Genomic DNA, 17,710 nt, shown 5'->3' on the forward strand with positions numbered 1-17,710 from the left:
ACCTGGCTGGGAAACAGAGAGTGTCTCCAGGCAGGACCAGACCACAGCCAGCTGCACAAGTTGGAAGGCATGAGGAAAGGAGTGTTGGCCGAAGGGAATCACAGCCCGAGGAACCGGTGTCCACCCTGGTTTGCACCTACCGTGTTTCCCCAAAAATAAGACCAGGTCTTATATTAATTTTTGCTCTAAAAGATGCATTAGGGCTTATGTTCAGGGGATGTCATCCTGAAAAATCATGCTAGGGCTTATTTTCCGGTGAGGTCTTATTTTCGAGGAAACATGGTATTAGTTGTGTGGCTTTGGGCTGATGGCTTAACATCTCCAATGATCAGTGCCCTTGTCTGAGCTGCAACAACAAAAAGAAAGTAATTTTATATTCAATAGGTCACTGGAAGGATTCAGTAAGATGATGCATCTAAACCACTTAATACAGTGCCTGGCCGGTGGTGAGTGCACAGGAAATGGAACTTGTAACTATCTTTGATAGGTTGGTTGGTTAAACTTACCAAGTCCTATTTCCTCATCTGTAGTAACGATTGGAAATACTGCATGTGCAGTGTCTGTCATCATTTCACCACCACCACCCCTTCCTCTTCTGTGACAAAGACTTACTGGTGTTCCTGTGGTGTCCCCCATTATATAGAACTGAGAGACGTTGGGTTTGCAAGAGCCCTGGTGAGACAACTCCCCAGAGGAACTCCTGATTCTGACAACATCTGCCTCAACTCCAGGACCTCTTTCCACCACAATTTGCTCCACAAAGCAGCGATCTTGTTTCTAAAAATCAGACCACCTTAGCATCAGATTGCCTACCACTGAGGTGATTCCAAGAAGGGTGACTCCGTTCTGTTAAGAAATTTCAGAAGGTGTTTGGGGCGGTGACAGCCTTCTTGACATGAGTTTAAGAACTTGACATGAGGTAACCACTTCAAAGACCTTCTAAATTTGAGGTATGTTTTTCTTGGGGGGAGAGGTCATAATGTACTTTATTGCTGAAGAAACAGCAGAGAGAATAGTCGAGTTGGGGTGATCCTAAAGGTGAGTCGTGATGCATTTGAGGAAAGAGAAAAATGAAACCCCTGAGACAGGCCACCTCAATGAGGGAAGCAGGGCTCTAAGACTGAATGGCAGAGAAGTGGCCAGGGCAGGATGCTAGTTCTAGGACATACCTGGGGGCAAAGTTTGGGGTGAGGGCCTGTGGTTGAAGCTCATGCTTGAGAAAGTGTATCAGTCAGCTCAGGCTGCCATAACATTCACCACAGATGGGCAGCTCAGACAATGCAAGTTAATTGTCTCACAGTTCTGAAGGCTGGAAGTCTGAGATAAATACATTGGTAGGCTTGGTCTCCTCTGAAGCCTCTCTCCTCGGCTTATAGATGGTTGTCTTCTCCCTGTGGCCTCACATGGTCATCTCTAATCTGTGTCTGTCTCCTAATCTCCTCTTCTTATAAGGACACCAGTCATGTTGAATTGGGCCTACCCATGTAATGAGGGCCTCACCTCATTTTACCTTCATCACCTCTGCAAAAACCTTATCTCCAACTACAGTCACATTCTGAGATTCTAGGGGTTAGGACTTCAACATATGGATTTTGGGGGACACAACTCAGCCCGTTATAGAAGCCAAGCTTGATTCATGGGCCTGCAGCTTTGTCGGACAGGGAATTAAAACAGGGAAGACTGGGGACCAGGGGCAGACCCTTTTGCCATAGTTCTGTTTGTTGCCACACCACAGTGCCCTGATTCCTGCTGCCCCACTTCCTACCAACGTCTTCCATGGATCTCACGTCCACCACGGGAGCCCTGAGTCTCGCTCTGTGGGTGGGCTCTTTACTGACAGCTCAGTTCAATGTGGATGGCACATGTGGCCATCCACCAGTACCCAGGTGTTCCATTTCACTAGCTGCTTATTAACTTGTTTACCAGGATCCGGGGGTGGGCTGGAGGAGGGCTCCAATTTTTTTCTTTTAACGTGGTCTGTGCAGAGGGCCATGGACACACCCACTTGGTTGAGAACTTGGAATGAGGAAGGCGATAGTTGCTGCTTGAGCCTGGTCATTTTATGAATATTTTACAACAGCACCAGAAGGCGGGTGGGAATTTTAACTTAAGCATGTTATTTTAGAAGCCACAATAAATGGCTTGATGGTAACAGTGTTCTGTATTATTAGCTAAAATTAAAAAGTAACATATCTGCTTCTACATGGCCTTCATCTTTGTCCCTGTGTTGGGAGAGAAGTGACTAGGTTTGGGAAATTACATACAGGGTTGGTATGCATGACCCAGATATTTGAGAAGCATGTTTCTCTGAATGTGCACATCCGGTCTTAGTTCAGTGGCTCCACATCCAGTGGGGAGAAAGCAAACATATCCATAACAGCTCAGGAAATGGCAGGCATCCTCATTCACGTCCAGTTTCTCTGCTCCCAGACTCAGCAATCCCCCTCTAGGGTGCTCAGTTGCTTGTCTGGGTCCTGGGGATAACCAGTAGCACCAACCACGTGGAGTTGCCCACGTACCCTCAGAACAGAAACTGGCACACAGTGCACACTCAGTGAAGGTTAGAGATGGTTACCAGTTAAAGGGAAGCTTGCCTCTTAAGATTTGAAACATAATTTTCCAGGAAAATGCCTGGTTTGGGTTACAGGAATTCAAAGTTCAGGTCATCCTCCCCTCCATATGCCAGCATGAGTGTGGCAGGATTTGGTCCATATTTGGCCACCAGAGCTGAATGGCCTCCACTGAAGTGTTCTTGGCCTGGTCCCTGAGGTCCTGGTGCTGATGTCAGATAATTAAGGTTCCTCCTACTTCTGGGTTTCCTGCTGGCACCTGCTGCTAAAATGCAAGGTCTCTCATAATGTCACTCTCCACTCACTGGGGTGCCCACACCCTGTAGCAACCTAAGTCTTTGACAGTCCAGTGGACTCTTCATTACCTCCCACACCTCATCCAAGGGTTTTGGGGGCCCTGAATTACCTGAACACCACAGGTGTGCCTTTAAGACAACAGGTCATTTTCTCAGGTCCATCTTTCTAGATACCTTTTCTGCTCTTGTTGTTCTGCTACCCCAAACATCCTACGAGGGCCAGGAAATTTGTTTTTCAGCCCACATGGGCTGCTACAGAAGTGTCTCTCAGAATCCATCTTTGTGTGGAGAACAGACAAGGCATTGGACCACTTTTCAAAGATTCAGGAAGTGTCTCCAACTTTCTTCCTCTTCCTTCCTTGCTGTAAAAGGACATTTTACTCCTATCTGGTGGGAATGTCCCCCAAATCATATCCTCTTCTTTCCCTTAGGATATCGCCATCTACTGCTCCATCCCTTCTTCTGGGAGATAAACCTCATTGCCTTGTTCCTAATGACAGAAGAGTACAGAGTTAAGCAAAAACTGATTGACTGGCAGAAGAAAAACATCAAGGAATATAAAAATATTATCTCCATTAATATAATAAATACTCAGAGGACAGAAAAATGGCTCACTATTACAGGGATTTCAGCCCTACATATAATTAATCCATTATAATCATTTAATGATGGAAAATCCTTTATTTGCAAGACAGAAACTTGCACTGTCTGTAAATTAAAAAAAAACAAAAACCCTCTCTTTCTTACTCAGGCTAAATCAGAGGCCAAATAATGTACTATCTTTCTCTTTTTGGTGGGTTGGTGTGTGTCAGGAGTTAGTATATTAACAGTACAAATCTGAGTTAAGAATATATTTCCAAACTTTCCTTCTATTTAATACCTGGATTGACACTGAAATCAAAGAAGATTGATTAATGTTAGTGAGCAAAACCACGTTTTTGAAAAGGGCAAGCTTTATAAATAGACAAACTTTACTTTCCAAAATTCATTAGGTGCTTTCATTTAAAAGTAGGGTAAAGAAAGAAGAACACTCAAAATCAAGGTGTACCATCAATGCCAACTCATGGTATAACAAACACCTCCAACCTGACTCACAGGTGGTAGGCAAAGATGGCTGTGCTTGGAGCTGAAGTCTGACAAACTCCTGAATTTGGACTTCTTTAATTCATAACTTGAGGATCATTTAGACTTATAATACAGTTCGAGTTGGTAATATAGATAAAGAAAGGGTTTATTACACAAATTAATGTTTTATCTAAGGTGTGGAAATAATGTTTAGCCCATGTGAATCACACTGCTTAAGTACTTAAAATAATCTGTAAAAAAATTAAATAATTTGCTTAATAAAATAATGTTTATGTATAAATTAAGGCATATCCTGTAAGAAGAAATCTATTTTTATCAATTTGACTATCTCTAAACACACACTGTATTGATGTCAATGATTGAATTCAAGCAACAAGTTCTTTTTAAAATTACTGGTCATTAACCAATTAGCATATAAAGAAAATTCAAAATATAATGAAAGTACATGGAGAGAGCTGTGTTCCAATATTTTACTGGGGGAAAAAAAATTACCTTAATGGTATCATTGATCAGAAGCAAAACAGATGTTGTTTGAAACTTTCTTCTTAGAAAATTAAATCATTTCATTTGTTTTTGTATAATGAAAGGATCTCTTGAAGGTATCTCTTGAATTTAGCTATTGATTAAATCACCCCCACATGGGCCAGTAAGTGGAGCTTGTTTCCAAAATGAACTAGGAATTCTGCTTTCATATGGTGGAACAAATTCCTAAAAAACTGAAACTCTCGCAGACAACAACTATAAACTCTATATAAAATACAAATAATTACCTGAGGTGTCCAAAAGGGTGAGGATGGGGGGGATTAGAAGACAAATAACCTATTATTTTTGGAAATATCAGGAAAAAAATTTGAACAGGCATTTCTCAAAAGTGGAAATATCTTGGCCAAAAAGCACATGAAGAGATCCTCAAGACAATAAGTCACCAGGGAAATGCAAAAGAAAATCAGGATGAGACACTGCTCCATGCTCACTGGGATGACCAAAGGAAAAAGACCGCTGATAACAAGTACTGGCAAAGATGTTGGCTGATGTTGGCAAAGATGGTACAACCACTCTAGAAAACTGGCAATTTCTTGAAAATTTAACTATACAGTGACCATATAACCTAGCCATTCCATTAGTAGGTATCTATCCATGAGAAATGTCCACACATATACACATAAACACATACTGCTATATATACAAATGTTTATAGCAGCTTTATTCATAATATCTTAAAACTGGGAACTACGCAATGTGCATCAATAGCTGGAGGAATAAACAAAATGAGATATGCCCATGTAGTGGGTAGTGCTCAACGTGAAAAGGACAAACTACTTTCTGACAGAATCGTAAGTAAGGGTGAATCTCAAATTCATTATGCTGAGTGAAAGCAGCCAGTTAACAAAAGATTGAATACTATATCATTTCTTTGTATAAAAGCCTAGGAAGTGCAAACTGGCTTAGTGACAAAAAGCAGATTTGCGGCTGCTTGGGGCTGGGGCAGAGGGAGGGATGGACAGCAAAGAGGCAGGAGGCATATTTTGGGGTGATTGGAGAGTTACGTCTTGCTCACGGTAGGTACAGCTGTCAAAACCCACTGGACTGCAGGCTTCAATATGTGCATGATGTTGTACGCAAATTGTAACCTTCCTCCTTAAAGTTGATTTTTAAAATTGTTCCAAGCTCCTGCTTACCAGAAAAGAATCAAAAACATTAGAAGATCTGTTACTTTTTTAGCCTTCTCCGAGTCACTGCTTTGTAAGCACTGGAACTGGTGAAGTCATGTTCAGGGCATCCTGAATGCAGAGTGAAAAGCTGCCTGGTTCTCCTAGGAGGCACACAGAACCTCGAGCCACTTTCCAGCCTCAGCCTCCACATTGGCTGAGAGAGACAGGAGACACAGATTCAACACCAAGTTCACTCTACAAAGTAAAGCTCTTTTCCGTCACGAAGAGAATAGTGCCTTGAAACAACATTGTAGTCTCCGAGGAGATTGGCCACTTTTGGCAGAAAGACCCCAAAGACATGTGGGCAACCAGTAGCCATGGCAACTTCTCCCCTCTGACCTCATAATGGCCCTGCACCAACATGCAAAGATCCCAACTCACACGTCTGGTTTCTCCTGCCTGGAGAGTTGTATTATGGAGCCATTCTTCCACCTACCCTACATGTAGCTTAGCTCTTTGGTGTGACAACAGGGGCCCTTTGTAAGAGACTGGAGCTTGAGCCAGTTGTGTGTGGCTGATGAACAGCGTGGCTATAGTTGCTCATCAGCGTGACTAGGCCTTGTCCACATGCACGCCATGCAGCCAGCCTGGGCCCATCTCAGAGATGGGCCAAGGCCAAGGTGGGCTGATAGCTGCTGCGTCCACCCTGACCTGCTCTCCACTGTTCCTATGTCAGCTCCAAAAACAAACAGCACATTAATTGGAAAAGTACTTGCTATTATCCAGTTAACAATAAAATAAAGTAAGGACAGGTTTTGGGTCCATACCTTCTACTTAATTCTTAAGTGCCTCCGTTACCCATAAGGTGACAGCAGTAATGCATATTTATCCACGTTATTCATGTTTGAATGTATGTTAAAGAATAAAATAGTAACTGGCATCCCAGAAAGTCTTACGACTTACACACACACACACACACACACACACATAGAATTAAAAAAGAAAGAACAACACTTCAGCCATGAACCAGCCATCCTGAAGGGCTAAGGACCTCTCAGATGGGCTCTGTTTTCTCTGTCTCTCTTTTTCTCCCTCCCCTTCCCTCTCTCTCTGTCATGTGTCTCTGTCTCTGTTTCTCTTTTTCTCCCACCCTCCTTCAGTGTGTGTGTCTCATGTCTCTCTGTCACTGTCCCTCCTTCCTCTGTCTCTGTGTCTGTCTCCCTCTCTCTCTGTCTCTCGCTCTCGCTCTCTGGGAGCTGTAGGTCCCCTTTAGTCATGGGCAGCTCAGACGGTGGGTGGGGAGGAAAGTAATGAAAGGTCACTGAGGACTTGGAGCAGAACCAGCTCTGAAAGACTAAATTCCAGGTCCTGAGAATGTCACATTGTATCAGATCAATGTTGGGAACAAGAAATTGGGGCTGACATTTGAAAGAGTTGATAGGGGTGAACCGACGGGGGGAAAAAGGGCATAGAGACAGTTTTCATACTTTCAATATTTTTGCTTGACTTAAACATATTATATAAAAAAGATTAAACAAAAGAAGCTGAGAGGGTATACAGAAATTTACTTCTGAGTTTCCTTGAGCATGTGCGCAGAAGAGACAGAAACAGCCAGTTCTAATGACAAGGACAGCTCTGGAATGCTGACAAGGGGAATGACTGAAAGCAATTTCATTTTCCACATCAAAGGAGAATTTACATTAATTTTAGGAGCCCTCAGAGGAATTTCCCCTGTCTCTCATTTGGCCTCATGAATTTTCTGGCTGAGAATACTCTGAGCAGATGCAAATGTCAACAGTGAGGAAATGTGGCTGAGAAAGAGAAGCAGCCTTTGTATCTCACTGCAGTTTAAAAAAAAATCAAATTCCTAGTTTCATGGGCATGATTGCACTTTAATCCAAATCTGGCATTGGGGACAGGCTGGAGGTTGAGTGGAGTGGGCCTTTCATTCAGAAAGGCATCAGTTGGTGGCGTGGCTAAGGTGAAGAGTCGGGGATGGAACAGACCTTATACAAGTTGTTCTTGGGATGAGTGGGCAGGAGACAGGGTGACACTCAGCTCCTGTCTCCTGAGAGAACCACCATGTCAGTGTGGTGAGCACCTCTCTGGACGAAGGGAAGGAGGCTTGTCTGAGATCTAACTTATAACTCAGCAAAGAGAAAACCAGGGCTGTCTGCTGTTTAATATTTAATACTCTCCAGACTGCCCCCACTCGTGGTCCCAGTGCCCAGCTGCAGAAGAGGGTCTTGGTTCTCAGTGGCCTCTGCTGCTAAGAGCCAGGGCAGCTTCGAGTAGTTTCCAGCTTCTCATGTGGTTGTGACTGCTGAGATCTGGGATTCCGACCGAGAGTGAAGAAATAAATTTTTAAAAATCATGATGATCGACAAACATTCATCTGCAGCAACTGCTCTGGGTCATGGTCTGCAAAGACAACAAAGGGCAGGACATGGTCTTGGCCTTGGGCTGCCCGACTTGTGGTTTGAGAGGGTAGGGACTTTTAAAAAGGAAAAAACAAGAGCTGCAACATCTTAGAGCCACGAAACTCAACCTATTCTTATTAGCTATGTGTGCATATATATATACATGTGTATATATATATATACTTCACAGTTTTATAGAAATATTTATATACGTAAATACAAGTATATTTTTATAAAATATGTATTATACATGTGATGATATAGATGATAGATAGATAGATAATCTCATACAGAAAGTGAAATTGGATATTGAAAAGTCTTTCCTTAATTTATTGACTCAGGTATTCAGACGAATTATATATTTCACAACGTGCATTTTACTAAATTCTAAAATTCTGAATTCAAAAATTTCAAAGAACACTAGAAAAACTGAATTGGTCAGTAGTAAATGCATGTCTGGGGCCTCCGGCCATCAACTTTGCTGTAATGAAAGGAGAGACAACCACGAGGTCCGGTCAACTGCTCCGCCACAGACAAAACAAGAGGAGCAGCTTGTGTCCACCACCAAAGGGGACTGCTGCCCCCCAACAATGGCCGGAACCCAAAGCAAACCCCATGGGGAGGTGCCCTGTTTGTTGAAAAAGGTCATCTTCTTTATAACAAATGTATCTGGTATTTTTATTGATTTTTTTTAACTCAATTGGGCATAGAGGAGGAAGTCTCCTACCTGGATTTTGAGAGTCTTCTGCCAAACAAAGGTCTTTCCATCCACACAGAAGGAGGGCAGGTGCTGGCTAGAGGCAATTGATTGTGCCAATTGTGCGCCTTGTGACATAATGCTTATAGATGAATGGCTGTCTCTTGCCTCAGCAGATGCCATTGTTCTTTTAAAGCCTGTATTCTTTAAAGCCTGTGTTTTTTTTTTTAATTTTAAAAACACCTAGGTAGGAGACTTCCATGCATTTCGAGTGCTGAACTGGTTGTAAGTTATTGAGGACGTAAATATCTGACCTGGCCCCATTACACAAACAGTAAAAGTTTATTTTCTTTCACTAATTCCAGCCTTTCAGCTCTTACAAGCACTTCTCCCAAGTGACACCAATTAGAAGTTGTCTACACTCCACTCTTACATTAGTATAACTTTATTATCTAAGAATCTTTGATAACAATGAACTGATTAGAAAGTCCTTAGTCTCTGGCTGCTCATCAAATTCTATTAGCAAATGATGATTCAGGAAACAGAGGCTGCATAGAATTTTAGGACTTAAAATAAATATTTCTTCTATAATAAAAGATTATATTGTATGCATTACTCTGTGTCTGACTTGCATATTAGAAACAAAGTCATAAGTTTCTAATGCTCAGAGGCTATTTATCATCTCAGATTAATTTTGTTCAGATCAACAGTAACATCTTTAAAAAAAACCTCACACATTGTGTTATTTTTTAAAAAATTCTGAAGTCCCTATTGTTGGGTCTTAGAGGTCCTAATTCCTGAGCAGGCAGGGGTTCTGGAAATCTGTTTTCAATCAACTAGGGAAACAGACCCTCTGCCAGCATTAATATTTCTTCTACACACAGATGATGTGCCATTTTCATTGGTCCTGGACACCAGTGAATTCCTGGGATGGTGTGTTGTCATATATGTTCCTAACTCTCCAGGGTAATTAACAAACAACAATAATTCAAGTCCATGAATCAGGGCTGTTCATTTACTACTGCATGGTGGCATTTACGAGAAGCAATGGGAAGAGCTACTCCGACACAGGATATTCACGTTGAAATAGCCAAAATTGCAATGACAGCTGCGAGCACATGTTGCACACATAACACGTACACAATAAATATAAATGGAATAGTTTGCAAGCACATGGGCTACTGTGGCCCATAATGCAGATTGCCACAGACTGGCCTGAGCCCTGTCCTCTGCATGCTGGCTCTAAGTGAAGGCTCACAACACCAGTGATGCCTCCTTTCTTTCCCTTCACGTGAAAGTATAGTTTTTAAACAGCTGAACACCTAACTCTCCTACTCTCACAGACTGAGGATGTGTCAAAGATATATTTATTTAATTCATTAAAGAGAAAACTAATGGACAACGATGGCAAAGCTGGTTCAAAGGAAGATATGAGGAAGTATAAACATGCACATACACATTCAATGGGGAAAATGCAATTTTGGGTGCATCATTTCTAAGAGAAATTATTTTCATCTCCAATGACAAAAATCATTGGTAACTTACCAATCTTGTGTTAAATTAATATCTAGCCTTACAAAATCTGGCAGTAAATAATAGTAAACAGTAAGTTTACTATTCTCCAGAACATCAAATGATTCTTAGGTGGGCTTATTGGACAGGGTTGAATTATGACATTTACCTCTCTTGCCATTTTTCCTCTTTTTTGATGTGTTTTCCTTAATCAAAGCATACAGGGTGTATCCTGATTCTTAGAATGTTCAAGTAGGGCAACCGTTGGCAGGGCAAAAGAAAGTGACTCATTCTCCTAGTTCACTTAGGATTTAACAACTTAGACTATGCATCAGAACAATCGTTCTCCTGAATCTAAGAATATTTTATTTTAAAAAAATGCTTTGTAAAGGCTTTTCTCCTGCTATACATGTTTGCATAACATGAACCATTCATTAAGGAAATAATTTGCATTTAATAGATGGTTGTAATAGATCATTATTAGAATCTATTACCTGAATTTGGAGAAAAAAGGGTAAAAACACAGGACCATTATTTGAATGGCTTTGTGCTTTGTTTATCAGAACAATGGACTGAAGCTTAACAGGAATGTGTCATAAGCCCCTTACTAAGGGCAGTACTGGTGGTCCTAAGAAAAGAACATCTTGCACTTGGGTGGGAAGCATTCAGTCATTCACTATCATTTTTCATAGACTTCCTTTATCAAGCCGAGGAATCTCCCTTCTCTTTCCAGATTGTGAAAGATTTTATCCTGAATGGATGTTGTATGTTGATAAGTGCTTTTTCTGTGTCTACCAACATAATCATATTTAATTAAAATCTTTACTTTGAGATACTTGTAGATTCACATGAAGTTGTGAGAAACAATAGGACAGATCCCCCCTACCCTTTACAGAGTTTCCCCACTGGTAGTATCTTGCAAAACTGCAGTACAATGTCACAAACAGGAGATTGACATTGAACTGGCCAAGATACAGAACACATCCATCATCTAAATAAATTCTCCTGTTGCCTTTTTATAGTCACATACATTTTCCACATCTATTTTTGGGTTCTCTATTCTGTTTCATTGATCTACATGTCTATCTCTCTACCATACCACGTACTCCTGATTACTGTAGGTATAGAATTAATCTTAAAGTTGTATAGACTAATTGCTCGTACTTTAGTTTTTTTTCCAAAATTGTTTTAGCCATTCTACTTACTTTACCTTTCCATACAAATTTTAGATTTTCTTACCTATGTCTATAAAAATTCTTGCTGGGATTTTGATAGGAATTATGTGAAACCTGAGTATCATTTGGGGAGAATTTACTTCTTTACTGTGTTGATTCTTCCAATCCATGAATGTTGTATGCCTCTCCATTTATTTAGATCTTCTCTGACTTCTTCATCATCATTTTGTGGTTTCCAGAATGTTAGTTAGATTACACTTACTTTATACTTACTTTATTTATTAACAATTATACATGGTACTGTATTTTTAACTTTGGTGTCTACATGTTCGTTGATAGTGTATAAAAATATAATTAAATTTTGAGTTTTGACTTTGTATCGTAAGACCTTATTGAACTCACTAATTAAATTGTAGTCTTGCTTTTGTTTGGGGTTTTTTTTTGTGTGTGTTTTTGGTTTGTTTGTTTGTTTGTTTGTAGTTTCCTTGCGATTTTCAACATAGACAACCATGTTATTTGAAAATGGACACAGTTTTATTTCTTCTTTTTTGATCAGCATGCCTTTTATTTCCTTTCATTTCCCCCTTGTACTGGATAGAAATTCCAGCACCATATTGGACAGTGGTGGTGAAAATAAACATCTTTGGTTTGTTCTTGATTTTCAGGGAAAGAATTCAGTCTTTCACCATTAAGTATACTGTTTGCTGTAGGGGTATTGTAGATGTTCTTTATCACATTGAGAATGTTCTTCTTTTTTCCTATTTTTCAGATAGTTCTTATCATGAAATGGTATTGAATTTAGTAAATACTTTATCTGTATTGATTGATATAATCATGGGATTTTTCTGATTTAGTCTGTTAATATAGTGGTTTACAATGATTGACTTATGAATATTGGGTCAGCATTGAATCTCTGGAATGAACCTTACTGGTGATAGTTTATGATTCTTTTTTATATTTACTGAATTATATTTGCTAATATAGTTGACCTTTGAACAGTATGGGGGTTAGGAATGCAGACACCCCACAGTCAAGAATCAACTATAGGTGGCGTCATAGGAATGGCGGCAGCGAGGCACACTTTTTGAGTTCTCCTCCGGATCTTATCACAAACGGGACATATAACCCATCAAAGGACTGTCTGCTCATCACGCAGAACAGCTAAGAGACTCGTTGAAGGAATACTTGAAGGTGCGCAAATTGGGTGAGCATGGGAAGAGGGAAGGGAGCGGAGTGGAGATGCGGCCTGCATCTGAGGTTGTGGAGATGCAGCCGGCACCTGCAGCTGAAGAGACGCAGGGGATCCCAAGATGGAACAGAGAACACAAAAGCCAAGAGGTGGGCTCTTTCCCTGCGTCCCACAGCTGATCTCTCCCACCCAGGGGGCACGTAGGTGGGCCCTAGGTCAGACAAACAACACAAACTCCGTACCTGGGCCCCTCGCCCCCTTCCAAGCCTACCCTCGCCTTCCAGAGACTTAAACTGGCCCCGGAACTGAGGAGTAGTGTCAGATTACAGAGGTGCCTCAGTGCTCAGGCTCTGGGAAGACAGGCAGGCAGCTCTGACCCAGCGAAGAGGCTTGGAAGAGTGTGATTTTTGCTGGGCTAGGAGAGAAGGGACTCCTCCCTCCCAGCCACCACCTTTTCTGGCCTGTGGGAAGCGTGTGACACAGCTCGGCTAGGAGAGAGAAGACCCCTCCGTCCCCCTCCCTTTCTGGCCTGCCTAGGGCGGGGCAAGTACAACTGCGGAGGCACTCCCAGAGATCAGCAGTAAGCTGCAGACGCACCTCCGGGCTTTTAGCAGCTCAGAAAGTTCCCACCCGCCACACACACACACACACACACACACACACACACACACACACACAAGAAGTGCTCTAAGACTCAGGAGAACTGGACACAGGCCTGGTGGTGCTACTCTCAGTGTGCATATGTGCAGGCAAGGGCAGAAACTGCACTAACTTTGTAAAAACTACCATCAGGACCCTCAGCCCCACGCATCTAAATCTGCAGTCCTAACGTCACTCTGGGCACCAGGTGACCGGCTCTGCCTGCACAATAGGCAGGAGACTCTTTGGTACAGCAGAGGACAACCTGGAGATTACGTGGTGGGCATAAGCCAAGACTGGTGCTGCTTTTCGTTTTGCTTTGTTTTGTTTTGTTTTGTCTTTATATCTTTGATATTTTTGCCTGTGTTGAGTGGGGGCTGTTGGTTGTTTTTACATGTGGATGTATTTGATTTTTTTCTTTGTTGCTGTTGTTATGCTTGGTGATTTGCTTTGTTCTGAAATAGCCCTACCAGGGCCCAGCTTAAGAGGCATAAGATTCAACATATCCAGAGGCCAACTCCAGACCAAACCAGAGTACTACCGGGTGTGACCTACAAGTCACACACCCAGAGGGAATTCTCTACAGGCACAAGAGCCCATAGAGACCAAACCACATTTAAGTGGTCAATCCTCATGCAACAGAACACCCTGTGGTGGGCAGAGCCAAGTTTCACAACTAGTCAGCCTAGGAGTTAACCCCATCTACTCACAAGCGAAAAGCAATTAAAGATCTTCTTTAACAGGACAATATACACAACATAAGAGTCACCTTTGGAGCACACGCAGAGAAGAACAAAGTAGTGCAAGTCAAATACAAAGGACACATACTACATAAGATAACCCAGCAAGAACTAAGAACTCTAGGGGATCTACCTAATACATCAAAACAAACACAGAGAGTCAGCCAGAATGGGAAAACAAAGAAACATGTCCCAAATAAAAGAACAGAAGAAACCTCCGCAAGTGGAACCAAATGAAACAGAGGTAACCAACCTATCAGAGACAGAGTTCAGAACACTGGTGATAAGAATGTTTAAGGAACTTAGAGAAGACATAAACGAGGATGTAGAAATCATAACAGACAACCAGTTAGAACTAAAGAACACAATTACCAAAATAAAGAACTCACTTGAAGGAATTACCAGCAGGTTAGATGAAGCAGAGGATTGAATCAGTGACTTAGAAGACAAGTTAGAAGAAATCACCTAAACAGAACAACAGAAAGAAAAAAGAATAAAAAACAATGAAGATGTTGAGACTCCAGAGTGACTTTGGGACTGCAGATTTAGATGCGTGGGGCTGAGGGGTCCTGATGGTAGTTTTTACAAAGTCGGTGCAGTTTCTGCCCTTGGCAGCATCTTCATTGTTTGGAATGATATCAACTGCAACAACATGTGCATCATAGGAATACCAGAAGGTGAAGAGAGGAAGCAAGGAATTGAGAACATATTTGAAGTAGTAATGTCCGAAAACTTCCCTAACCTGATGAAGGAAACCAACATACAAGCCCAGGAGGTGCAGAGAGTTCCATCCAGGATAAACCCAAACAGGTCCACAACAAGACACATTATAGTTAAAATGGCAAAGCTTAAAGAAATAGAGAGAATCCTAAAAGCAGCAAGAGAAAGACAGAGGGTTACATACAAGGGAACTCCCATAAGACTATCAAATAACTTTTCTACAGAAACATTGAAGGCCAGGAGGGAGTGCATACATACTCAAAGTGATGGAAAACAAAGGCCTACAACCTAGATTGCTTTATCCAGCAATGCTATCATTTAAAGTTGATGGAGAGATAAAGAGCTTCCCAGAATTTATACAATGGAGTATTACACAGCCATAAAGAAGAAAGAAATCTTACCATTTGCAACAACATGGATGGACCTAGAGAACATTATGTTAAGTGAAATAAGTCAGACAGAGAAAGACAAATACCATATGATCTTACTTATATGTGGAATCTAAAGAAAAGAATAAGTGAATGAACTAACCAGAAACAGTTTTGGAAATGAAGAGGAAAAACTGAGGGTTGTTAGATGGGAGGGGGGATGGGGATAAGGGGGACAGTGAGGGGATTAGAAGATGGCCATGGTGTTTTGAAAATTAATTTGGGGAACATAATCAATAATGTTGTAAAGATTCTGTAGGGTATCAGATCAAGAAGTGTCCCACTTGGGAGACCACCTCAGGGATGGTGTAGATGCCTGATCTCTGCACTGTACACCTGAAGCTGAACAATAATGAATGCCAACTATAATTTATATATATATATGTATATATATATATATATATATATATATATGTATATACTTACAAGAAGCAGAGTACAGCATTAGGAATAGAGACAGTGGAAATGTAATGGCTCAGTGCGATGTCAGAGGGATAGTGGATGGGGGTTGGGGGGTCCACACAGTGTGAGGGATATAAATGATAAACGTCTAAGTATTACTTTGTCTTCTGCACCTGAAACTAATAAAAAAAAAGAATCAACCTACAACTTCGACTGTACAGTTGGCCCTTCACATATGTAGATTCAACCAACCACAGATCAATAACAGTATTTTCTAATGAGCATTTGGGAATACACAGTTGGGAAACTGTAGTTAAGAATGCAAAACTACTGGTTTCAGTCTGTGAATCCTCAGATGTGAAACCTATGGATATGAAAGGCTATTTATTGAAAAAATCCACGCCGTATAAGTGGACCTGTGCATTTCAAACCTTTGTATTTAAGGGTCAATTGTATTTTGTTAAGGATTTTTACATCTATATTCTTAAGGGACATTGTTCTGTAGTCTTATTTTTGTACTGTTTGGCTAGTATTAGTATCAGGGTAAGACTAGCTTTATCAAATAAAATGGGAAGTGTTTCTTCCTTTTCTATTTCCTGAAGAAAATTGTGTAGAATTGTTGTTAAATATTTTTTAAACATTGGTAGAATTCTCCAGTGATACCATGTGGGCCTGGAGATTTTTTTGTGGACTAATTTTTGTGAGTTCCATTTCCTTAATAGTTACTTGATTATTCAAATTGTCATTTTCACATTGTGAGTTGTGGAAGATTGTACTTTATAAGGAATTGGCCCATTCCATAAAAGTTGTCAGGTGCTTGTGTGAGGTTTGTTCATAGTACTCCCCCATCATTATTTGGATATCTGTAGTGTCTGTAGTGATATCTCCTGTTTCATGCCTAAATTGGCAATTTGTCAACTTATTAGAAGCTTGTCAGACTTATTTGTCTTTCAAAAAAACAACTCTTTGTTTTACTGATAGTTGCCATCGTTTTGTTGTTTTCAATTTAATTGATTTTTGCTCTTCTCTTTATTATTTCCTTCCTTCTGCTTGCTTTGAGTTTACTTAGCTCTTCTTTATGTTTTTGAAGGCAGGAGGCATTTCTTGTTTTCTAATGTATGCATTTAGTGCTATAAAATTTCCTCTCACTGTTGCTTTAGCTGTATTACACTGATTTTTTGATATGTTGCATTTTTTTATTGTCATGCAGTTCAATGCATTCTTTGATTTCCCTTCAAACTTCCTCTTTGACAATAGATTAAAGTATGGTTTGTTGTGTCTGTTCACTCACAGGCAGTGAAGAAATTCACAAGTCAGGTAGAAATATAGAAGAAAGATTTACTAAAGTAAGAGAGGGTCATCTGGGCAGATTCTGCTGGAGACTACTGCAAACTACGACATCCAGTCTTTGGTCTCAAGTTTTATATTTTCTAACCAGGATGTAAATTTCTTCCATATGTAGTGGAATTTTCTATTGAATTCAGCTTTATCCGTTGGGGTGGGGAAAGATGCTGTTAAGCTGGTTATCACAACCTTTGCATGTGTTATGTAGATTTAAGTTGGAGCCAGGAGAGGATCCCATGCAGACACAAAACCCCTCCCAAGTCACAAGGCCAGCACTGGGCTGGAAGTAAACAGAAACATTGAAACTTGTATGCATAGTAAATGTAGAGGAAGCAGAATCATTAAGGGACAAAGAAAGAAAAGAAACCTTTCAAAAAGTCCCAAGCTAAATTACACTTGTTAAATCAAATTACACCAGAGATCCAAATCTCAAAATAGAAGATTTAGTGCTGCCTTTACAATCTCCCTGTCTTAGCATGTTGTTTAATTTCCAAATATTTGGGGATTTTCCTGTTATCTTTCTGTTACTGATTTCTAGTTTGATTCTCTTATGGACAGAAAACATACTCTGCATTATGTCAATATTTTTAAATCCCTCGAGGTTTGTTTTATGGTCCAGTATATGATCTGCCTGAGTATATGGGTGCTTAAATGAAATGTAAAATCTGTATTATTGGGTGGAGTGTCCTATAATGTCAATTAGATCCTATTGACTGATGATGTTGAGTTCCTCTATATCTCTGCTGATTTTATGTTTATTATTAACTGTTAGGAAGTCTTTTTTTTTAAGTTTATTGGGGTGACAATGTTAGTAAAGTTACATAGATTTCAGGTATGCAA

This window comes from Rhinolophus hipposideros (genome assembly GCF_964194185.1).
Source record: "Rhinolophus hipposideros genome assembly, chromosome: 11".
NCBI lineage: Eukaryota > Metazoa > Chordata > Mammalia > Chiroptera > Rhinolophidae > Rhinolophus > Rhinolophus hipposideros.